Source organism: Pseudorca crassidens, chromosome 3 (genome assembly GCF_039906515.1).
Source record: "Pseudorca crassidens isolate mPseCra1 chromosome 3, mPseCra1.hap1, whole genome shotgun sequence".
NCBI lineage: Eukaryota > Metazoa > Chordata > Mammalia > Artiodactyla > Delphinidae > Pseudorca > Pseudorca crassidens.
Genome location: NC_090298.1, coordinates 73,526,536 through 73,554,096, shown reverse-complemented (window position 1 = coordinate 73,554,096; position 27,561 = coordinate 73,526,536).

Genomic DNA, 27,561 nt, shown 5'->3' with positions numbered 1-27,561 from the left:
CACAAGAGAAGGAAAAGACCTACAATAACAAACCCAAAACAATTAAGAAAATGGTAAGAGAAATATACATATCGATAATTACCTTAAATGTAAATGGATTAAACGCTCCCACCAAAAGACAAAGACTGGCTGAATGGATACAAAAACAAGACCCATATATATGCTGTCTACAGGAGACCCACTGCAGACCTAGGGACACATACAGACTGAAAGGGAGGGGATGGAAGAAGATATTCCATGCAAATGGAAATCAAAAGAAAGCTGGAGTAGAAATTCTCATATCAAACAAAATAGACTTTAAAATAAAGACTATTACAAGAGACAAAGAAGGACACTATATAGTGATCAAAGGAGAACACAAGAAGATATAACAATTGTGAATATTTATGCACCCAATATAGGAGCACCTCAATACATAAGGCAAATGCTAACAGCCATAAAAGGGGAAATAGACAGTAACACAATCACAGTACGTGATTTTAACACGACACTTTCACCAATGGACAGATCATCCAAAATGAAAATAAATAAGGACACACAAGCTTTAAATGATACATTAAACAAGATGGACTTATTTGATATTTATAGGACATTCCATCCAAAAACAACAGAATACACTTTCTTCTCAAGTGCTCATGGAACATTCTCCAGGATAGATCAAGCCTTGGTAAATTGTTAAAAAAAATTGAAATTATGGGTTTCCGTGGTGGCGCAGTGGTTGAGAATCTGCCTGCTAATGCAGGGGACACCGGTTCGAGCCCTGGTCTGGGAGGATCCCACATGCCGTGGAGCAACTAGGCCCGTGAGCCACAACTACTGAGCCTGCACATCTGAAGCCTGTGCTCCACAACAAGAGAGGCCACGATAGTGAGAGGCCCGTGCACCGTGATGAAGAGTGGCCCCTACTTGCCACAACTGGAGAAAGCTTTCGCAAGAAACGAAGACCCAACACAGTAAAAATAAATAAATTAATTAATAAACTCCTACCCCCAACATCTTCAAAAAAAAAAAGAAAAGAAAACCACAGCTTTTCTCCTTTAAAAAAAAAAAATTGAAATTGTATCACATATCTTTTCCAACCACAATGCTATGAGACTAGATATCAATTACAGGGAAAAAATCTATAAAAAATACAAACACATTGAGGCTAAACAATATACTACTTAATAACCAAGAGCTCACTGAAGAAATCAAAGAGGAAATCAAAAAATACCTACAAACAAAATGACAATGAAAACACAATGACCCAAAACCTATGGGATGCAGCAAAAGCAGTTTTAAGAGGCAAGTATATAGTAATACAATCCTACCTCAAGAAACAACACATCTCGAATAAACAACCTAACCGTAAACCTAAAGCAATTAGAGAAAGAAGCACAAAATAACCTAAAGTTAGAAGAAGGAAAGAAATCATAAAGATTAGATCAGAAATAAATGAAAATGAAATGAAGGAAACAATAGCAAAGATCAATAAAACTAAAAGCTGGTTCTTTGAGAAGATAAACAAAATTGATCAACCATTAGCCAGAGTCATCAAGAAAAAAAAGGGAGAAGAGTCAAATCAATAGAATTAGAAATGAAAAAGGAGAAGTAACAACTGACACTGCAGAAATACAAAGGATCATGAGAGATTACTACAAGCAGCTATATGCCAATAAAATGGACATCCTGGAAGAATGGACAAATTCTTAGAAATACACAACCTTCCGTGACTGAACCAGGAAGAAAAAGAAAATATAAACAGACCAATCACAAGCACTGAAATTGAAGCTGTGATTAAAATTTTTCGAACCAACACATACCCAGGACCAGATGGCTTCACAGGTGAATTCTATCAAACATTTAGAGAAGAGCTAACACCTATTGTTCTCAAACTCTTCCAAAATATACCAGAGGGAGGAACACTCCCAAATGCATTCTATGAGGCCACCATCACCCTGATACCAAAACTAGAAAAAGATGTCACAAAGAAAGAAAACTACAGGCCAATAACACTGATGAACATAGATGAAAAAATCCTCACCAAAATACTAGCAAACAGAATCCAACAGCACATTAAAAGGATCATACACCATGATCAAGTGGGGTTTATCCCAGGAATGCAAGGATTCTTCAATATATGCAAATCAATCAATGCGATACACCATATTAACAAATTGAAGGAGAAAAACCATATGATCATCTCAATAGATGCAGAGAAAGCTGTTGACAAAATTCAACACCCATTGAGGATAAAAACCTTCCAGAAAGTAGGCATACAGGGAACTTACCTAAACATAATAAAGGCCATATATGACAAAGCCAAAGCCAACATCATTCTCAATGGTGAAAAACTGAAAGCATTTCCTCTAAGATCAGGAACAAGACAAGGCTGTCCACTCTCACCACTCTATTTCAACATAGTTTTGAAAGTTTTAGCCATAGCAATCAGAGAAGAAAAAGAAATAAAAGGAATCCAAATAAGAAAAGAAGAAGTAAACCTGTCACTGTTTGCAGATGACATGATACTATACATAGAGAATCCTAAAGATGCTACCAGAAAACTACTAGAGCTAATCAATGAATCTGGTAAAGTAGCAAGATACAAAATCAATGCACAGAAATCCTTTGCATTCCTATACACTAATGATGAAAAATCTTAAAGAGAAATTAAGGAAACACTCCCATTTAGCATTGCAACAAAAAGTACCTGGGAATAAACCTACCTAGAAAAGACCTGTATGCAGAAAATTATAAGACACTGATGAAAGAAATTAAAGATGATACAGACAGATGGAGAGATATACCACGTTCTTGGATTGGAAGAATCAACATTGTGAAAATGACTCTACTACCCAAAGCAATCTACAGATTCAATGAAATCCCTAACAAACTGCCACTGGCACTTTTCACAGAACTAGAACAAAAAATTTCACAATTTGTATGGAAATACAAAAGACCCCGAATAGCCAAAGCAATCATGAGAAAGAAAAATGGAGCTGGAGGAATCAGGCTCCCTGACTTCAGACTATACTACAAAGCTACAGTAATTAAGACAGTATGGTACTGGCACAGAAATAGACATATAGCTCAATGGAACAGGCTAGAAAGCCCAGAGGTAAACCCACGAACATATGGTCAACTTATTTTTGATAAAGGAGGCAAGAATATACAATGGAGAAAAGACAGCCTCTTTAATAAGTGGTGCTGGGAAAACTGGACAGCTACATGTAAAAGAATGAAATTATAATACTCCCTAACAGCATACACAAAAATAAACTCAAAATGGATTAAAGACCTAAATGTAAGGCCAGACATTATCAAACTCTTAGAGGAAAACATACGCAGAACACTCTATGACATAAATCACAGTAAGATCCTTTTTGACACACCTCCTAAAGAAATGGAAACAAAAACAAAAATAAACAAATGGGACCTAATGAAACTTAAAAGCTTTTGCACAGCAAAGGAAACCATAAACAAGACATAAGACAGCCCTCAGAATGGGAGAAAATATTTGCAAATGAAGCAACTTACAAAGGACTAATCTCCAAAATTTACAAGCAGCTCATGCAGCTCAATATCAAAAAAACAAACAACCCAATCCAAAAATGGCCAGAAGACCTAAATAGACATTTCTCCAAAGAAGACCTACAGATGGCCAAGAGGCACATGAAAAGTTCCTCAACATCACTAATTATTAGAGAAATGCAAATGAAAACTACAATGAGGTAATCACCTCACACTGGTTAGAATGGGCATCATCAGAAAATCTACAAACAGCAATTGCTGGAGAGGATGTGGAGAAAAGGGAACCCTCTTGCACTGTTGGTGGGAATGTAAATTGATACAGCCACTACAGAGAACAGTATGGAGGTTCCTTAAAAAATTAAAAATAGAACTACCATACGACCCAGCAATTCCACTACTGGGCATATACCCTGAGAAAACCATAACTCAAAAAGAGTCATGTAACACAACGTTCATTGCAGCTCTATTTACAATAGCCAGGACATGGAAGCAACCTAAGTATCCATCGACAGATGAATGGATAAAGAAGATGTGGCACATATATACAATGGAATATTACTCAGCTATGAAAAGAAACGAATTTGAGTTATTTATAGTGAGGTGGATCGACCTAGAGACTGTCATAAAGAGTCAAGTAAGTCAGAAAGAGAAAAATAATTACCATGTGCTAACACATATATATGGAATCTAAAAAAAAAAAACAAAGTTTCTGCACAACCAAGGGGCAGGACAGGAATAAAGACGCAGACATAGAGAATGGACTTGAGGACACGGGGTGGGGAAGGGTAAACTGAGACGAAGTGAGTTAGTGGCATGGACTCATATATACTACCAAATGTAAAATAGATAGCTAGTGGGAAGCAGCTGCATAGCACAGGGAGATCAGCTCGGTGCTTTGTGACCACCTAGAGGGGTGGGATAGGGAGGGTGGAAGGGAGGGAGACGCAAGAGGGAGGAGATATGGGAACATATGTATATGTATAGCTTATTCACTTTGTTATAAAGCAGAAACTAACCCACCATTGTAAAGCAATTATACTCCAATAAAGATGTTAAAAAAATGTATCATAAAATCGTCTTACAAATGTTAAGACCTGTGACTAATATAAAGATCAATAAAGAACAGAAATTTCTCAAAGACCTTTTCTAATCTAATAATTTAACGATATTGTTTTGTGCATTTGAAAGTCACTAAGAGAGCAGATTTTAAGAGTTTTCATCACATGAAAAAAAGAATTATAACTCCGTGTATTGATGGATGTTAACTAAACCTATTGTGGTAATCAATTCACAATAGTTGCGTATATCAAATCATTATGTTGTACACCTAAAACTAATACAATGTATGTCAATTATATCTCAATAAAAAAGAGGGGGAGGGACTTCCCTGATGGTCCAGCCTTCCAATGCAGGGGACGCGGGTTCAATCCCTTGTCGGGGAACTAAGGTCCCACATGCCATGGGGCAACTAAACCTGCATGCCACAACTACTGAGCCCACGCCTCAACTAGAGAAGCCCACACGCCACAACTAGAGAGAAGCCTGCAACGAAGAGCCCGCGTGCCGCAATGAAGACCCAATGCAGCCAAAAAGAAAAAGGGAGGGGGGAAATCTAATAGGAAAGAATAAAAATATACATAAAACAAAAAACAATGTGTACATTTATCAAAAATTATAGCCTATACTCCTAAATATTTTGGTTAATCAATCTTTTTCTTAGGGAGTATGTTGCATAAGAAAAAACAATATACTCAAAAGAACCATAGTCAATTTTTAATTATCCACTTTATAATCTGTACACTCCAATTTTTATTTGCCCCATCATCCATATTTCCATCATCTTCCATATGTCGATCAGTTACATATTTTAGGCAATATGAACATATTTTATTTTTAGCATAAGCAAACCTAAATAAAATATGCATTCCAATGCCTCAATAATACTTTAGGGAATTATCTGCTAATCTATTAGTAGATATAATTAGAAGTTTAGTTTACCTTATATAATGTTCTCTATATTATTAATATTATTATATGTTGGTAATAAAGAGCAGCTATAATTTTAGTCCTTTATGTAAAATTTGGATATGTCCTATCATCTAATATTTCTCCTATTATTATTTTGAAAAAACATTGAAATACAGAAAGCTTCAATAGATAATATAAAAAGCATTCATCTAATCCATATAAAAAAGAACAAAAGCTACCATTTATTTCATCTATGCTTCAAATTAAAATATATAAACTTCCAGATAAAGTCATAGTTCCAATATCATTCTCTTCTCTCCCATCCATCACAGAAATAATCATTATTATGTAATTGGTGTTAATTTGACTATTCATGTTTTGAGAGAGGGAGAGAAACAGAGAAAGACAAACAATTCACAAACACACACACTCACAGAGTTCAGTAATTTTTGTCATTGCTTTTAATTTGTGTAAATAGGATTCTACTCTATATAACACTCAGAAAGTTGCTTTTTTCACTTATATATTTTCTAGAGTTATTAATGTTAAGTTACATCTGGTTCATTTATTTTAACTGCTATTTAATAATCCATTGTATGAATACATCCTAATTGATTTTTCCATTCCACCACTAATGGACATATAGATTGATATTATAAATAACATTGTAACGAACAACTTTTCACTTCTCCTTCTTTTGTACATGGGAAGGATTTTCTTAAGGGTAGCACTGTCCAAGATAACTTTTTTTCAGTGATGGCAATTCTCTGTGCCGTGGCTAGAGAGCAACTTGAAATGTGTCTAAAGTGACTGACGAACTGAATTTTTCATTCTTTTAAATTCTAATTAGTTTAAATGTAAATTTAAATAGCTATATGTGACTAGTGGCTACCATAGTGGACAGGAGAGCTTTAGAACCTATGCCCAGAAGGAAAACTGCTAGGCCCTGTGGTATATCCATTTACAAAAGTTTACTGATTTTTGCTCTCCAAAGTGACTGTGCCAGTTGATGCTCCCACCAGCAGGGTTACCACTGTCCCACCCTCTGGACAACATTTGTGCTTGTCAGACTTTTCCCTTTTTCTCAATCTGAAAAGGTCAAAATTGTACCTTGTTTTTGCTTTAATTGGCATTAATCCTGTTAGTAGTAAAAAATGAAAACTTTTCATAATTTTTATTGACCATCTGGGTTTCTGCTTCTCTGAAGCAGATATTGTCTGCATATCTGTATACTTTTTCCAACAGGTAATGTCTTTTTTGCTTGTTAATTTATAAAAGTGTTTATAATTCCTACTCCTTCCCATTCCTACCCTGACAACTCTCTCCAAAAAAATCTCCTGGATTTATTAAAGTATTTTTCATCACCCTGTTTAACCCCTTTTTATACAGCATAGAGCTGGGCACGTACTAATGCTGACAGTAATCATTTCCCAATCCCACCGAAGGTCCAACATGGAGGTTTGGCACCTTGCCTTCCAATGTGGAAGATATAGTACCTAGTCTGTTCTTGGTACTGGGGTCTCAGGTGGAACTAAGTAAACAGAAAAAGTTCCACTTTTGTATCTTATTTACATTTCCACAAGCATTTGAGTATACTCTTTAGATCTGCTTTGAGATGAGTGTATTTATAGGATATTTATCAGAAATGCTGAGCAAATTTGGGAATTCAGCATATTAATGAGCAAAATTTTATAGGTCTATACATACACGAATAAAGGCATATATAATGAGTTCTTGAATAAATGATTTTATTGTATTTAATCTGTTGAATATCACAATCTTGCTGGGACCATCTTTTGGACTCATAAAGAACAAGAACAACAGCGTAAACACATCCTCATCCTCAGAGACATACTGCAAACCAAAATGCAGAAGCAACAATAAATAGCTCCTTTACAGTCAGTAACATAGAGAAAGGGGGATCAAAGCAGCAACTCCACCAACGATGTGTTACATTATGGGAAATTTGAACATGGAGAAATGCATTTCTCCTTTATTTATTTTTTTGGAGGAGGCAGCCATAGGAATTTCAATTTATAGCCATTGATGATCACTTCTATTTAGAATAATTGGCGAAAGAGTGAAGCAGTGACTGAGAATAGGCAGGAGATAAGATAGGTCTATTCAGTGCAAGAGGAGTTCAATTTCTCCAACAAATCTTTGGGAGAATAAGCTGAATAAAATGAATTATCCTTCACTGGTGACTGGAGATATGGCCAGAGCTCATGGGACTGACATGGGCCTAACCAAGACCCTAGAACTATGGATACCAGGGGAACTTTCTGAAAAACAAGTTATCCAATACATTTCCTATTATCAAGAGTCAGGATTTTCTGCATCTCTGGGGACACAGGAATCTAGAAAATGGCATCTAGGAGGCAGAATACAGGAGGCAGAAGGCAAAGATTCTGCTTTCTCAAGTTAGAAAGGTATTGAACTTTGCATGCAGTACCAAAAAATGTTTGTCTGTTGATGTGTTCGAAAAAAAAATTCCAAGTAGCAAATTGAATTCACAAAATTTTCTTTGAATTTAAAGGAAAGATAAATTCTACGAAAGTTCTATCTTTGAGGGTGATTTTTTTTAATGTTTTCTTTGATTAGTGTACAAACTCGATTTATTTTAGATCAGGTGAATAAATCCCCTCACCCCCAGAGTCTCTACTGACTTCAGTCACTGTAACGCTCTTTTTTCCATTAATGTCTGTTTCTTAAATACAAATTCTTCTACCTTGGCACTTTTCCAAAAACAATGCCAAAGGACCCACTCTTCTGATGTCGTCCAGGGATTCTGTAATTGAGTATCCTGGTACCAAACCCACCCATTCACTTTCCCCCACCCCCACCCTCATCATCACAAATATCAGCAATCCTGTAGCTGACTAGAAATTTCCAAACACCACTGGAAAGGCCAATTGCCTGTTTAGGGAAAAGAATTCCAAGTGATGGAAAGAAGAAAGGGAATTGTGTTGTAGTTGATTAGGTAATATAAACTACTTGCTAATAATAAATCAGTTCTATAATTTCCTTCTTGTCCTCCAAGTAATTCTATGCTCTTGATTCTAAATATACTTTCATAAAATATTTTAAAGCCTATTGAAGTTTCTTTGCCATCACATAAAGATAAAATCAAAAGAGTAAAACTCAGCTTCCAGATGAACCCTCCCACCACCAGTACAGTGTTATTTTGACTGAGGCATGCATTTGAAATTGTTTTGCTTGGCTCCTCCAGTTCTCTTCATCTGGGACAAACATTGGTAAGTTTCTTTTGTGTCTTCTTGATACTTTCCTCTAAATATTTTAAACCTACAGAAGGATGTTATCTCACATACTGTTCTATGACACTTTTTCTCTTTTAACTTAATCAATGTATCTCAGGCAATTTTCCATTTGACTACATATATGTAGGTTTACCACATTTTTTAGTGGTTGTATAATTCCACCTTCTTAACAGCCACTTGGAGCAACATCTAGGCATGTGTAAGAAAAGAAAAAAAATGTTCACAGACTCTAATCAGCATAAAAGTTATACACACACATATAAAAAGTTGAATACACACATACACACACACACACACACACACCCTTATATATCTGCTGTTGTCAGCTAACCATATACTATTTTAGGTGGATGTTCAGTATTTACAGAAGGCCCAAAGGATGCACATTACTGCTAAATAGATAGATGAAGCGCTGAAATGGATACTGCCTTCCTTTTATGTTTTGTCTGCCAAGAATTTGATATTTTCCTTAAGGGTAAGATGAGAAAATATTTAAGAAGGCATTAAAGGAAAGCAGAGAAACTTGAGTAGTAATAGTGAAATGCCAGTAAAAGGACTGCACAAGGTAGCCCCAGCCCTTTAGGCAAAGGTCAGAAGAATATAGAACAGGCCGATCAGAAATAATGGTTTAAAAAAACTGCACAGAAGTCTAACATAACATGGGAAGCTATGACTATTCAAAGCCAAAATACGCCTGGTTGTAGAGGAGGCTGACAAAAAATTATCAGGTAGGAAAAATATTTGAGCAGATGATCCATCCTTTCTAGCTGCCTCTAATCTAAAGAACAGGCAAATCAATAATTCAGCCTTTAACACTGTCTAAAAACGTACAGCAGACTTGGTACAATTTAGTAAATGCCATCCATCGCAAAGCCCATACTAAGCCAATTTCCAACAGCCAACATTTTCCATCTTATTTTCTCTATAATATTTAGCTTTTTGCTTTAATTACACTTGATATTTGTAAAGAGAAAGCTGGCGTTGTAATAATTGGATAGATTTTTTTTATCTATGTTGGCAGAAACAGATTTTCTCTTATATTTGAAGAGCAATACAAAAGCAAAACTTCCCTTTCTCACAAACTCAATGCCAAAACTATCCTCTGAGTCACACAGTTTCTTTAAATCATGTTATTCTGAAAGTTGAGATGTGCTGTCTTAAAGCTGCTGCCAGGACCACACTGTTCGTTAGTACCAAAAAACTACCAGTGACAGTTCATCAAAATGCATACACCTCTCCAAGACATTCTTTTTCTCCTTTTTTTTCTACTTCCTTCTGACATTCCCATATTTTTCTTTCCTTCTATCCTTTCTTTCTTGCTTTTTTTCTCCTTCTATTCTTCTTTTCTCTCTCCCTCTCTATCCCTCCCTTTGTGTTTCTTATTTAGGATCCAAGAGAGAGAAAAGTAAGGACAACCTTTCAAAATCAGAGAGCCAAAAGAAATTTGGGGGACCCCAATATAACAAGCAAATTCTCCTCTTAGTCATATTTTCTTCCTACAAAATAATTCCAGACTGAGCTTCAGAAACTGAGGATGACACCTTCACCGTTAAAGAAAAAAATAAATCTAATAGGAAAAAAAAAATTTTGGGTTGAATTAAAGATTTTAATAGCTATAAAACATTTTAATTGTTGGAGATAAAGTTTTATTTATTAATATTAAAAAAATATAAATGTGTTCCTAAACCTTTTCATCATTAAATAAGTACTCAGAATTAATTATGAAATCTTGGAAAGGAATGCTTTTTAATATATACTAATGGCATTGTGAGTTGACTGACCAGATAAAAGTCAAATATACATATATCTGTAAACAGTTGTTACAAGCAGGTCTCCTAAGTTCTCATTCTCTTAAGTTGTTCTCAGTATTTTTTAAATACCAGAAACATTTCTTTAAATTTTTAAATTCACTTTACAGGCAAAATAGACAACACTACAAGCACACAGCTACCAAAATTTCTATTCATGTATTCAAAATACCTGTTTTGAAAGGACAATTACCTGTTTTCAGTCACAATTTAGGTGTAAATCTCTAAAATTTTAGCTGACAGGTTTTACTATGTAATAAAACATGTCAAATTCAAACTGACAAGTGGATTTCATTTTTGGAGGGTTTTTCCTAACACCTTTTCCCATTATAATACAAGTACTACTTAGCCATATGATTTTCTGCAAAACTTAACCAAAAATGTAAAACATAATGCATGTCTCAACAACACTCTTATGGAAGGCTCTGGGGGGAGGGGAAGAGTCTTGCTAAATTCAGAAAAGTGTGCTGTCTGTAAATGAAGAGGCTGCCAGCTTTCATCTGTTCTTGCTCTGGGTATTTGCCTGCTTGCCTTCTAAACCAGAATGAGGACAGTTAGCCCATCTCTTGTTGCGTCTCTGAAATTCTTCATCTACTCAGTTTGTGGACTTAGAATATCACATTGTCCAGCCACATTTATTCTAAACAGATGATCTGCACACAGAGAGATGTCGGCCAATAAGCTTAACCATTGTGTTTGCATCTTATCTTTTAACGGAGATCTGGAGAGATGTAAATTGCAATCATTCCATTAAGTATGCACACGGACCATTCGTTTAACCAAACTGGAAATTATAGCATAATACACTATGTTAATTTATTCTAAGTCACAATTGACATTGGAAATAAATACTGATACAGCAAGTTACATAAATACTAAAGTGCTTTTATTGTGGGTATTGGCTCCAGTTTGGTGAGTGGTGAGAGATTAAAATATAGTTCACTAAAATTGTATTTGTGTGTGTGTGTGTAAAATCTATTCCACCACCCAGTCATTAGTATGGGTATTAAACAATAAAATTGGTACTCTAGTCCAGCTTCAACAAAACTTCTTATTTTTGTGCCATATTTTTTAGATGAAAAGGAAAAGGCATAAGACTATATTTGCATACCAATTTCTAATTATTTAACTTTTTAACCAAGCAATAGATATTTACAATCTTAATTGTTCATACGATTGCCTCAATGTTAAATACAAAATGATATTTATGTATTACCAAATGTCGTATAACAAAAGAAAAGCTTTCTTGTTATTAAAAGTGGACCACTAGTGCCCCCTTCCGATATGAAAAATGAAGAACAATTATTCTCAGGACTTGAAAAGACACTCTACGCTAATCCCCTAAACAGCTGTTTCAAGTCAGATTTATGCCAATTCTTTGCTGATTTACTAATAAATTCCTCATTTTTCTCCCAAAATATTGAATATTCTAATGTTTTACTATTGTGAGCTACCTTCCTAGGAAACATTATAAAGTCAGGGAATCCTGTTAATTCTTAAACATAATCAAACACCTTTATTCAAACTGAGCTTTAAATTAAATCGTAGGGGAAAAAATCATCTCTTAAAAAATATTTGAGGTTTTATCATCTCTTGTTTTATATTTGATCATGTGAAAGCTAATAAACCTGAATCTATACCTGCCTTAATCACATTAAATGTCATGTTGCCTCGCTTTTCACCAAATTCAAGCTGATACTCACAGACACACTCATTCATTACGTTCCTTTATGACATAATATAAAGGGCAAAAGTCAGCATGATAGATTAAAAAGATATTACGGTACAATATTTAGTATCGGCAACTTTTTCAAGCTCAGACTGCATATAAATGTCTATTTTCATTTTTACATTCAGAATATACTTTGAGGGAGAACGGATCGATTGCATAGACAAAGTAAATGGGAATTCTGGTTGGATATTCTCATGTCAGGATGGCACCATGCATGACCAAAGTAAAAATTTGGAATCTCTGTCTTTAGCCCAATTTGGTTATTGTGCAATTATTTTAAGAATGTGAGATTGGGAGATATTATACAAATCATAATGTGACCAAATACAATAAAATAGAAACATTTAATTTTAAAATTCTTCTCTATAAAACTAAAACTCTGATATCCTTTTCCCAAAGAATTTTATAGAAGTATAACAAAATAATCATTTTCAGAAGTGAAATATTAAAATAATTGTACTGTATTCTTAAATTACAAGTTTTCTTAGTGTTGGGCATTTTACAGTAAACTTATGAAACCTTCCATTAGTAAAATTGCACACAAATCAACAATATCTTATAATACCATTTAAATATGTCAAAATAAAAATATTCAATATTTAGATCATATTTCATCAAGCTATGAATTTGTATTTAAGATCAACCTCAGAAAAAAAATTCAGCTTCTATCAGGAATGTCATGCTGAACCTTCAAATAAGCTTGTTAAATGTTCCTGTTACCTATTGGGCTCAATTCATATTTTACTGCTAAAGGACTCTTATTCCATGTAATTATTACCCATATCTCATTTCAAAATAATTTTGCTTTCTGAAAAATATAATCACTTCGTATTTTTTCAGTCTTTCCTTCTGCCTACTTTAGGGTTGTGTTTCCTTTCCACTGATGCAATTTAACTTTCACACATTGAAAATGACAACCACTCCAATTTGGTGATGCAAAAGAACAGAATACATCAGGCATAACTGGATTTAATGACATGTTTCTCAACGCTATATCTCAAAATGGAAAGTCCTACTCTGGGAAAGTATGGGCAACCTAGAAGTAGTACCGGGGGATAATTTCTGAATGGATATGTTTTTATCTGTCAAATTAGTGACTCTCCTATAGCTCATCCTTTTGACCAGGAGTTAGTAGTAGGGTGAGGATTGCTGACTTGGCTAGTTATTCTCCTTTCCTGGGGCTCTCTAACAGAATCACTTCTAGCTACTAAAAATCTGTGGCGTGATCCAGATGTTTCCATTCCACTTTTTCTCTTCAGATTTTCAAAAATATACAAAGAAATCTCTCTATATTCAGAATAATAAATCAAATGAGAAAGCAATTTAAATTATAATCCTATTTTTAAGAAGCAATAATCATGGCATCATATCACAGAAAAACTAAAATGTATTTGATTTCTAGCTTTAACTCCTCGACTGCATTTAATTATAGCCCTCATTTTATTATCACTACCAACAGCCATATGTGGGGCACCTTTTTGAATACATTCTCTCTGACACTCAGAGGCCAATTCTCTCTGAATGCAAACTACACACAGTACAGCTGCAGAGCGCTGCTGCTGGTATGGGGACACTACAGAAATGCAATTGTTGCTAAGTTGGATGTCTACCTAAAAAAGAGCCAGGCATTAAGGTGTCAGGCATATGAAGGCTTTAAGGCATATTATATATTACATTCAGAAATTTCTGATTTGCTTCTTGCAATTCAGAAGGAAGATCCCAAATATTTCAGTCGTAAATGAAACAGCAATATGTACAGTTAAAATATCACTATTATAATCAAAAGGACTGCCAAAGAGAGATCAAATTATGGTCTATGTAGATGGGAGGAAAAGACTAAAAAATTCAACCTTTAATTCTAATTTTTAATCCATAGGTACCAATTATCTAAATGTTTAAAATATTTGGGAAAGGAAATAGGCTTTCCCTATTCTGTGAATATTTTAGTATTTGGGCACAGCCTGCTTCTTATGGGTTTTATGATATATTCTCCAACCCATATTCTAAACTTGGTAGACTTGTATACTAAGTATGAGGATCATAAAATGTGTTCAAACAGGAAAAAAACTGAGGTAGAAAAAGGTGCTTCAAAAAATTACAGATACAGCTGTTATACTTGTTACTGATGAATTCCAAATATAAGTAAAGATTTTTTTCCACAGTAGATCGTGGGAGTTCATGATAACTATATAGGTATGATCAAGGCTTATTTCAATGCTTTGAAATGTCAAATGAGTAATTTTACTCTCTTTTATTTTTAAACTATTTGCAGAGACAACACAAAATTATATAATGTTACATTTATTTTAACCTACACTTCTTCCTTCATAAGGTTACTTGTCTAAACATTTCACTAACATTGTGCAATTTTAAACTGAGAAAAAGAACAAAGTTACAAGTGTGACAATTTATCAGGAATAGATTAAGTGACAGCTGTAACTAGAATCAGAATTAGTAGATTATTTTAATAGTTCCAGGAAGAGTATAATTTACAAAAGTACATTTGAATGATGTTAGGAAGATAGCAGGAGAAATTATTTGCTTAGTCAAAATGATTTCTTTAAATTAAACTTTGGTAATACTCTCTCCCTTAGAATTTTTTTTTTTAAGTATAGAGATGTGTCTCTTGACTCAACAATTCAATTCATCAATTGGTTTATTGACATAAAGGAAAAATGAGCATTTCCCCAAAATTTTGCTCATGTCATGGAATCTATCTGCAAATTTATGATTTTTTAATACCAACTTTTGGTAAATTGCCCTCTCTCTTATCATAATTCTAAAAAAATTATATATGCTTCCAAATTTTTTGATGTCAAACTGACTGCATCTCATCTTTCTCATAATCTAACTTCTAAGAAAGAATTTATTTAAGCAAAACTTCATTATGTTCCCATTACCAAGTCCCCAAGATCTAGAAAGCTTTCCTTTTTTTCCTTCAAAAATTGCCTGAAACACTACTCCTCCAAGAAGTCTTGATCATTTAAGAGACATTAATCCAAACTCTCCTCAAATCTGATATCTTAACAGTCAACACTTACTCTACTACCAGAAATTAACAACCCATTTGACTTCAATGTAAATATATGTGTTCCTTGATATGCTATCTGTGAAACATCTTTCATTATTTCTATCAGTAGGTTCTTTTGTAAGTCTGCCCATTTGTATGCTATTTCTTTAGATGAAAAAGGGAAAAACTTTCCAGAAGAACCATTTATCCTCTGTACAATGATGTGTATATTTAGGCACTTATTACATGATGATGAGTATGGTGATGATGATAATGATAAAAAAAATTATTATTATTTTCACAAATGTTCCTGAAAAAGGAGAACTTCAATTTGGGAGCTGGACTGAATGCTAATAAACTGTTCAACTCCAAATTTTATAATTTTTAAATTTCTCTTTCCAAACACTCCTTCGGAAAGAATAATCTGATAACTACTTATTATCCTATTTGACTTTTATAAATTTTATGTATTGCAAGGCTGAATATATATAGCAAGTCAGTGAATGCATCAATACTCATTATAAGCCAAATCATGACTATACATGAACTAAAAGGAAAGAAATTACATGATATCTTTACCCTCACAGAGATTACCTTCTCTTTTAAAGCAAAATAACTTAAATATAACACAAAGTCTCTAGGCTATGGAGATTCTTATAATCTCTTTTAAGTTAAAACTATGCACTTAGTACTGTATCTAGTAGAATAAAGGTAAAAATATTTTCTCCATTAACTGATGCAAATGTTTCCTGAATAGAGCCAAGGAAAAAGAACAGCAAAGGAGTTTTAAACACACAGATTGAGCAATAGGTAGAGAGGTAAACAGATAAATGCTAGAAATGCAAACAAACAAAGATTTGAGCTGTGTTACATTACTGATTTTGGTTAAATGGGAGAAAGAATTCTTTAGTATAGTAATACCCATATTTGTGATACATTTAATTTACTCTCCAGTTTGCTGCACGTTTTGAAGTTTTCTAAAAAGAGAGCAAAGGAGTCCTACCATCTCTGGACAAAACCATTACGAATTTGACACCAACCAACCAATTCTTTCTAATCCTAAATTGTAACTGGAGAGTCAGGACCTATCACAGTTCTATCATAGAACTCAATAAATGGGCACATGTAAACTCAATAAATGACCATGTAAAAAATAAACGAATAAAAAGAAAACCGAACATCAGTTCATGGACTAAGGCACAGTCAGAGAAGAATGTATTTATAACTGAAAAAACTAAAAGAAAATGTAACTTGAAAATATTTACTAACATAAATCTTCAGGTCAGCATTTAAGCTGCAGTTCTATAAATGAAAGCATTGTATACACGAAAGCAGTTATCAACAGAAATTAACATTTGATCATTTTCATAGTTTCACCTGGAGAAAAGTTCTTAATTTTACCCATGTCTAAGCAGTGCCTTTCTAAATGGATTTTGAATAAACTCAGAAATGGCATCATAAAACAATTAGTCTAGTTCATTAAGGACATTCATTCCAAGTACATCAAGGCCTGGAAAGGAATGACAGCTTTTTAATGGCAGCTCGTCTCCTTGAAATGAATTGTTTTCTTGTATTTCCTCTGTTGGAACTTGTACAGTTGGACACATGCAGTTGATCGTTCCTAGTATTTGCATGAATGTGTATGTGCTTGTGAGTGGCCACTATGTGTGAAGTCTAAGGGGACAGCTCCATGTTAATGAGAAACCAAGGAATTCCTCTAGCAGCATCTGGCGTAAGTGTGAATCACATAATTTAAAGCTGTCTTACACTCCTGGTTTCAAATTTTAAGTCTTCTTTCTTTAGAAGCACTTTAGTCACTATAATATTAAAAGGGGAAAAGTGTTTTCCCTTGTGTTGCAAGTAGCAGTTATGGATTGGGAATACCACCACACCATGTATTCTGATGGTACAGAATGAATATCACATAGTGTTGCTTGCAGTAAAACATCCCACAGTCAGGTGTGTCCCAGTCGGACAGTCAGTCTCTCATGAGTACAGGCCTGCAATCTGGAGGCAAAATGACCAGTCAACCCAATTCTCTCTAATGCTGAACCCTCTAAAGTCCACCTTGTCTTATCAGGCTCGGAGCCTTATTTTTTTTATACCATTTGTGGAAAGATTATAATGCAGATACTTATCAAAACTTTAAGAATATGTTGTCAGCAATTTTCATGACAAAACCAAGAATAAAGTGAAATTTGAAATCAAAGTTTCTTTTATTTGAATTAAATAAAAATAATTGGCAGTATATTTTAATGATCTCACTCAGTTAAACCCATATCAAGCCTTTATTTTGATAACTGTGATTTTTAAGTCAGGTTCATGTACAAGTGAACAACTTCACAACATTGAAGACACATTTCCAGAGCAAAGCAAGTTTGCAATTAACATTAAAAAATAAATGATTTAAACTGTCTTCCTTTGGTACCCCAAATCTTAACAGATTTTTTTAATCCCCTGTTTTTGGTTAAGATTTTACAGAAATGCCAAGCTATGGACAGATTAAAAATAGCAATAATCTGGATGTCTCAAATTTCTCATATGTATACACTACTGTGTATTTCATATCAAATTAATATGCAAACTAGAAATATATGACAGGCCTAAGAATTAGGAGCTCTCATTTAAAGTACATTATTTCACCAGAATTATGGTACGGCATGAAGACCTGAAAAACCGTGGAAATAATATGTTTTATCTCAGATAGCAAAAATATACCCCAAAATTGGCAGCAATGTGATTTATATGGATAATTTGAGATGATCTATATTCCTATAGATAATAAGTCACAGCACAAAATTAATTTTCCTAATTAAACTTGCAAAATTTTTAAGTAGAGACTAAAATGACCAGAAACAATTACATTAAAATGTTTTAAGGGTGAAATTTTTATGGCTCAAGTTTCTTTAAGAATTTTACTACTTGAGCATTCTATTTGTCATTGTTATTTGCTTTACGTTTAATCAAGTCTCAGTGTAGCAAGGATGGCTTTGAAAATGAACCTTCTCTGTGTTTACTATAAAGAAGGTAAGAGCCGAAACATGAATTTTCCTCCTAGTAGGGACTTCCCCTAAACACAATAATTAGCTGGTAAAAGGCAATACTGTCTCAGCTGTCAATAGCCCTAAAATTAGAGTCTCTGGTTTGATCATCTTAATATGATATGCAAAGTCCTCTTCAGGAACCCAGAACTAGCAGTAATATAGATATAGCACTAATATAGAGAGCACCAAGTCATTTTATTTTCCAGGAATAATCTCGGTATATGGAAAACTTAGAAAAAATTAGACATTTTCTCAAAATCTGCAATTAGCATTCAAAATTAAGTGAGTACATATAAGGATTTTATGGAAATGTTTCATGTTTCCCCAAAATAGATGTATCAGATAAGTCTCATTCTGAAACAGAAGAGAAGGTCCTGCAATGTGTTCATTTGTATTTGAAATATAGAGATTAATTTCCAAAGAAAAGACATACTGTACTATAGCTGCATCAGAAAAACAAATGGAAAAGTTCAAATATTGCAACAGTATCGATAAATCTAGGTATGCTGAGACACTCCGAATAAAGGAGGGCAGTTCATTGATTTAGTTAGACCTTGTTCCTGGATCAAAAGCTGGAACTCGGAACATTGAAGCTAAGGGCTTCTTTATGCTCCCTCTTTAAAAGAAAAAATCATATCACCTAGAAGAATTCTTTAAAAATAAGAACTGTTCTTCCTAATTTTCCTTTTTGATTCTTATTCAATAGGCAAAGCTCACAGAATAAATATGTTAAAATTAATCAACCTTACTTCAAATTTTAGCATCCAAAAGTAACTCTCTAACTGACAATTTCCTTTTTGCTCTGGCTTCACTTTTCCCAATAGATTTTTTTGTTTTGTTTTGCTTTGTATTATTTTTTGTTTTCCTTCAGAGAAGTAACCAAACTAAGCAGATATGAAACAAAGAAAAGATGTTCTTATGCAAATAATTCCTAAGAAATAAATAATATAGATTAGTCATAGATACTTGGTTCTTTCAGCTCAAATATATGTTATGTTAAATAAAAATTCTAAATTTTGAGTATTTATTTAACCCTACCTCTGCCGATTATGATTTCTTTTAAAAATATGCAGTTACAATGAATATATGAAGTTATAAACATATAAAATTACACAAAGCAGATATAAGGTTACCAATTTTTAAGTGTTTTAAAGAATATATTTAAAATATTATTATGCATTTAGAATAGCCAAAATTTAAGAAAATCAAGCAGAAGCAAGGAAATTAATTTTTTTTCTTCCTCAGTGTAAAGCTACATGAGCTAAATTATAGTTCTGTAATTATCTTAAAGGCAAATACTTTTTATGTTTTACGACAAGTGTTTTCCTTTATTAGAAGAGTTGAAAGTTATAGAAAAAAATATTTTCTCTGCAATAATAAATATGATCCTTGCTGTTTTAAACAGTAAAGTTAAAGAAGTATTTTTAAAACTTTTAAGTCAATCTTTCTTGTAAGAACCTTTTTGTAAAAATCACATCATTATTTCTACAACAATTATCCCTATTTTTTGGGGTAATTTTTTTTTCTTGAAAGCAGTTTCAAAAATATATTCATTTATAATATTCTTATAAGGTCTTGTGATTTTGAAACGTGGCATATTATTCAGCTTTGGGTCTTTGATGTGTGTTTTCCACTCAATCCATGCTCCAACAATTCTGTCATACAGAGAACTGAAAATTAAGTTATTCTCACCAGCAATACTCCCCCACAAAGAATCTATCAAACCATAGATACAAACCTCAGAACAATTCCTGCCAGGTTTCTCATGCAAATGCTGCAGAAAAACTTACAAGAGCACTTTAAGATATTGAGAAACCTTCAATACAACCCAGTATAATAACTTTTACTTGCTAATTTCTATGGGTCAGTTGCAAAGGAATAGACCTGTCAATCAGTTTCAGATGTAGCAGAATTTGTCTGTCTACAAACAGGGATACTTTGTCGTTGCCATAGAGACTAATCCTTCACTTTCCTTCTGTTGACACAGCTAGTCACAGTCTAAACTACCTGATCACACTTTTAATAGGCAGCTGACTGGAGTACCATAAAATGCTCAAATCAAGTTTGCAACACTTGAAGCACACACTGTTGCTTTTTTAAAAAAAATATTGTAATTTAAACCTTATATATTAAGAGTCCTATTTGTTCCTTTAAATAGCTGGGGCATAGAGAAATAGTTAACTATTGCTTTGTTAAATGTCAAATTAAATACTAAATTCCAACAAAATACACAAGAAACAAATATGAATAAAATGTATTTTGTAAGGATTAGAATATTTTTCATTCTATCTTCACAGCTTAATAAATAGGGTAGATTTCTTTGTTCTTCTATACTGTCTTTCAAATATATATCCATGTCATCTAGCTGGCCAACAATCTTAGACATTACAACGAAAAACTTGAGGCTTTGAAATTATCAGAAATATGCTTACATTTTAAAAATTCAAAATTGACCAATTTGTCAATTTTATTCAATTTTTCAGATTTATATAAATTGGGATAACCATAATGTATGCTTTCTTTTCAACTAATCTGACCATATTCTTTAGTCAGTTTTACTACCAAAATATTTAACATCTTCTATGAATAAAATGTTTTATTTTCAGACATTGTAAATGGTTAATTCTTAATTTCTGGCTAAGTGTAGCTTGATTCGTAAATTACTTAAATGAGTTGTCCAAATCTCTACAAAAATCTTCCCTGGCAATTTTCACATGTTGCATATAACTTTGTTTCCTATGAAGCATTAATTTCTCTGAAAGCTGTTACATTATAAAGTTCCACTTAAGATTTCCAAAGGTTATTGAACTACAACAGCATGCCCTTTCAACATATTTAATGAAAAGTTTGTAGTGACTCCTTCAATTAAGAAGGAAAATTGATGTGTATCATTAATTACGTCAGTAGAAATCATAAATCATCACTGAGTGCTGCAATTAATTATTTTTAAATCATGTGAAGAAAAATGCCAGACACAAGATAAATCAACAGGCTCTTCAGATTAGAGTGATATGGGAGGAAAAATACGAAGAAGAAAGGATACTACAAATTAAAAGCAATTCATAAATAAATAGTCACCTTATTTTTTTCTGTAGCTCAGTATGAAAAATGATATTGGGACTACTTAAAACACGAATATCATACATCTTTGTTAACTCAGTAACACTTGAGCTTCAAGAGTTGATTATTTATCCACTTTATTAATTCACATCACACTGGTACAAAGTGAAATAAAAATTCTCAGTCCAGATGCAATTTTTTTCTTTTTTAGAATAACAGTGAGAAATGGTTAAGCACGTGTTTCATTTAGATGAATAAATACTTTTTTCCAGCAGTTTTTGTCCTTGGACTATTTAATTCAAAAACATATTTTGTTAAACACACACACACAACTTGTTGAGAAGTCCTTCAATTTTAAAATTACTTTAACAAATAGAAACAGCATTGATAATTTTCAGAGTTAGTGGTTTACCTAAGTAGTAAACCAGTTTTTATATTATGTACCCTTAATGGATTCCACCGTAAATCCCTCTGATTTTCTGATTTGGGGGTTGTCAAACATGTCTCCTATATGCAATCATAAACTGCTCATCCTACAAACCTGTATTTGCCTATATTAAGATAAAAAACACAATGTGTTGAGATGGAACTTACAGCTATAATATACCCAAAACAACTATTGTTTTTAAAGTTTCATCGATAATTTAAAGATTTCAAATAATTGATAATTAGCCTTAACACTAAATAGTGTGATTGGAGGTAGTTCTTCATACTCAGTGCTCACTCATTCTCTCCCCCTCTCTTCCTCTCTCCCACAGCCCCCACATGCAAAACCATTCTATCCTTTGAGCTATTTCACAGCCTCAATTATCACCTGCAACGCCAAGCTCTCTCTAAATCTCTAGCCTCAATTTCCCCACTTTCTCTTGGGCAAAACAATCCATGTGCTCTACCAGAACTCCAAAAATATTGTATGTCCAGAAAAAAATTCATTTTCGTTCCAAGCTTAGTTTTCTTCTTGTACCCCTAGTCGTAAGAATGGTATTAACACCCTCCTAGCAACAGGCTCAATACTTTGACTTACCAGAGACATCTCTTTCCTTGTCTATGACACCCAGCCCTTCCAAGTCCAGCTGCGTCCTCCCCTTCCCCTTTACTGCCCAAATCTCTATCCTCATCCAGTCCATTATTCTCTCTTGTCTGTTCTATTTCACTTGCTCCCTAATTGGTTCCCTACCTCCTACGTTTTCATCTAGTATTTAATCTTCCCATTTTTGCCCACTGAATTTGTTTAAAGCACAGCTCTAAACTCTACTCACTACTCAAAAAACTATATGTTGACAGCAGAATATACCTCCAACTAAAATGTTTTTAAGAGGTGAAACAAATAAATCAAAGGAAAAAAATTACTGATGTCTCAGCTCCTCAGTCTGATGTTCAAATTTGCCAACATTCCCACATCTGGCCACAATATTATTTTCTAATATGATTTTCATGCCTCCTATCTTCTCTAGGGAGTGTGAAGTAGAAGAAATAGTGAAATAGAAATATGATGGGGAAGTAACATAAGTAGGAAAACAGACACTTTCGTCAATTTTGTTTATTGATGCAATCCTAGGCCTACAACATCAGAGTGCTCAAAAAATAGTTGCTTGGTAATTGAAAAGAGAATTCATTTGGATTCCAGGCCATTAATTACACTGTGAATATATAAGATACAGTAAAATTTATTTACTTATTTATTTATTTGTTTATTTAACCTGTGTGTGTGTGTGTGTGTGTATCACTTATAGGTTAATTAGGACTATAGGAGGCAATGTTTGACCAATAAGCTGTGTCACTTATTAGCTATAGTAACTTTAGATAAATCACACACAATAAAAATGAAGTCTTCTATTTTATCTTTTAAATGGAGCTAATACTACCAAATTTGAAGGGTTATTTGTGCCACTAAATGAAACTGGTTTTGAAAAGTGTATTTCTTAACACATGGTAGATGCTCCACAAAAGTTTATTTTTTTCTTTTCCATTCAGCCTGTTCTCTAAAAATTAAACTTGCCTCCGACATATATACCAGATGGCTCTGCCTGGCATGCCCTTACTTCCTGTTCCAGCCTGCCTAAATCCTACCTATTCTTCAAGAATGAAGAGTTCCAATGACACCTCTTTTAATTCTCTCTTCCCAATTCCTACTAGTCAATAGTGACCTTTCCAATAACACTTCATCTGTTCCACTTTGGGGCATTTAACTCATCTTCGTTCTTATAGTCTGAGACTGATGGCAAATTCATATCTGGCTCATTATTTAATGACTCCTCTCTCTCTAATATCTAACACAGTGCCCTACAAACAAGCAGAAAAGTAATTAATGAATACATAATGTTATCTGAACGTAACTTATTGCCAACAAGGAAAATCAGAATCGTAGAAGCTAACTGAAAGTCATAAGTGCTACAGTTAACACAGGGTAGCAGCAGAACTGGAGACCTGTTTTCCTGCATCTTATAAAGGGAGCGTGGGATGTGCCATTTTCTTAGATTTGAAATATAGCCCTAGTTCCTAAGGCAAAATCTAAATAGACTGAATGTTCTTTACTTTGGATATGTACAAGTTGTTTCTATAGTCCAAATAGAAGCAATCAAAAATTTCATGCTTGGACTTACACTCACTGACTTTTCTTAGACCCATGAGAAAACATAAGTTGCAAGAAAAACTGCCACTCCAAAATCTGGAGAGATAGGAGAATCCAGAAAGTTACACAAGAACTGTCTACTGGTGATGCAAGCCACTAGAATATAAACTGGTAATAATACTTAAATGGTAATTTTGATGAACTGCTGTAGACTGACTGTTGACTAGCATGAAAGTGAGAAACTCCTGGGGGGCATCAGTCTTAGGAAAGCCCCCGGAGTTTTGTGAGATTTACCTCTAGAAATGTCACAAGGTTCTCATGGTGAAAATCCAAGAAAAATCCTCTCATGGTTGCAGCAGAAGAAGAGGACGAGTAATTATTGTGAGATATACCCAAAGCATTCTGCATAACAAAGATCTTCTTTCCAGGGGAAAAGACTTAACCTTATTCTTATTCGTTACCTTATTCTTATCACAGCTGGAGGGAAGAGCATTCCTATAATTGCAGCCCCTCCAACATTTCTGTCTCACCTAAAGAGATAACAAAAAGCTATACCTAATGATAAAAAGTGCTCAGCAAACTAGGAATAGAAAGGAACTTCCTAACTTGATGAAGAACATCTACAATAAACCTACAGCTAACATACATTATGGTGAGAAACCAGATGCTTTCTTTCCCTCTAAGATCAGGAACAAGGCAAAGATGCCAGTACCGCCACTCTTCTTCAACATTGTACAGCAAATCCTAGCTAATGCAGTAAGACAAAAAAATGGAAATAAGAGGTATACAGATTGGAAAGGAAAAAATAAAACTGTCTTTGTTCACAGATGACATGATTGTGTATGTAAAAAATCTCAAAAAATCAACAGAAAAAACTCCTGGAATTAATATGTGATTACAGCAATGCTGTAGGATATAAAGTTAATATACTTTCGTATATACCAACATTCAATAATTGGAATGTGAAATTAAAAACACAATGTCATTACATTAGCACCACAAAAATAAATAAAACACATAGGTATAAAGCTAACAAAATATAACAAGATCTATAGAAGGAGAATTATTAAATGCTTATGAAAAATACAAAGATCTTAATAAATGGAGAGATGGTTCATGTTCATGAATAAGAAGATAATATTATTAAGATGTCAGTTCTTTCCAACTTAATCTATAGGCTCAACACAACCCCAAGCAAAAACACAGCAAGTTATTTTGTGAATATCTACAAACTGATTCTAACATTTACAAGGAAAGGTAAAAGACCTATATTAGCCAACATAATACTTCAGAGGAACAAAGATGAAAGACTCACACTACTCAATTTGAAGACTTCTAAAACTATGATAATCAAGACATCATGGTATTAACCAAAAAATAGACACATCGATCAATAAAACAGAATAGAAAACCCAGAGATAAATCTATACAAATATAGTCAACTGACCTTTGACAAAGAAACAAATGCAATACAATTTAATGGAAAAAGGATAGTCTTTTCAACCAATAGTGCTGAAGCAACTGGATGTCCAAATACAAATAAATAAACAAACAAACAAACCTGGGCACAGATCTTACACCTTTCACAAAAAGTAATTCAAAACAGTAATAGAACTAAATTTAAAATGCAAATTATAAAACTTCTAAAACATAGAAGAAAAATTCATGCCACCTGAAGTTTCATAATGAATTTTTAGATATATATATACATATAGCTGATTCACTTCATTGTACAGCTGAAGCTAACACATCATTGTAAAGCAACTATACCTCAATTAAATATATATATATATATATATACACACACACACACATCATAAGGCCAAGAAGACAAAACAAAAGCATGATTTATGAAAGAAAAATTGGTAAGTTTGAAGATTAAAACTTCTGTTCTGCAAAAGACACTGTTAAGAGAATGAAAAGACAAGCAAATCACTATGAGAGAATATTTTCAAAACATGTATCTGATAAAGGACTTGTATTCAAAATATAAAAAGATCTCTTAAAACTCAATAATAAGGAAACAAAAACCCTATTTAAAAATGGGCACAAGATCTGAACAGACACACATCTCATCAAAGAAGATAAACAGATGATAAATAAACATAGGAAAAGATGCTCAACATCATTTGTCATTAGGGCACTGCAAATTAAAATAATGAGATACAACTACACATCTGTTAGATGCCTAAAATCCAAAAATCTGATAATACTAATGGCTGGTCTGAAGCACTCTCATTCATTGCTGGTGAGAGTGCATAATGGTAAAGCCACTTTGGAAGACAGTTTAGCAGTTTCTAACAAAGCTAAAAATAGTCTTACCATACAAACTAGCAATCATGATCTTAATTATTTACCCAACTGATTGGAAAACATATGCCCACACAAAAACCTGCACATAAACAGTAGCAGCTTTATTTTCAAATGCCAAAAACCAGAAGAAACTAAGATGACCTTCAACAGCTGAGTGGATAAACAACCTGTGGTACATATGTACAATGGAATATTATTTAGTGATAAAAAGAAATGAGCTATCAAGCCATAAAAAGATGTAGGTGGATCTTAAACACATTGCTAAGTAAAAGAAGCCATTCTGATTCCAGTTATATGAAATTCTGGAATAGCAAAACTACAGAGTTGGTAAAAAAGATCAGTGATTTCAGGATTTGAGGAGGCAAGGGTTGAATAGGTGAAGCACAGGGGATTTGGGGGAGCAGGGAAACTATTCTGAATGATACTATAACAGTAAATACATGACACTAGCCATTTGTCAAAAGTCATAGAATGTATAACACAGAGAACAAACCTCAATGTATGCAGAGTTTTTAAAATTATTTAAGAGGTCAGGGGATGGAATGCAGAATGTACAAAATATCTAACTGTATTACAAATGTATACAGCAACCTCACTTTGGAAATGAGTGGAACCTATAAGACTAAAGATAAAGGAAACTATACATAAGCACTGTACTCTAGTTGATAAGGTTCTTTTCTAAGGTGGTATGTTTTTATAATTCTGATATCTCAATACATGTATACCGGACTTGAACAATTAAGTGAATGGAAGGTGGATGGAGGAAGCTAGGCTTCTTACTATAGTAGTAGGAGGTTACAGATGAACAAGGGGAAGAGGCTAAAATGATCCATGTAGTAATAGGTTAGAGTTGCATCTGTCTAAATATAGATACAGATGGCTATATATAGAAATATTTATCTACATGTATAAATGTGTATGGTTAGTACACACACATGTACTTTCTTGCTCTGTCAACTAAGAGGGCCTAGAAGTATTAAGAAGACCTCATTTAATAACGTGCATGCCTAGTACCCAGATTTTAGTTTCTAATAGCATCATTCAAAAAAAGGAACCAGGGCTCCTTAGAGAAAGCTACTTCTAAGACTGGGGCAAGAAATATACAAGATAAGCCTGGAGCTCCCAGTGGCCAAGCTGGAACACTGAGAACCACAATAGATGAACAAATATTGGATTATAACACAAAGTATACAATAAATATGCTGATATAAATAGATGATTTAATAAATATACAAATAGGAAAGAAAAGACAAATCTCCAATGCAG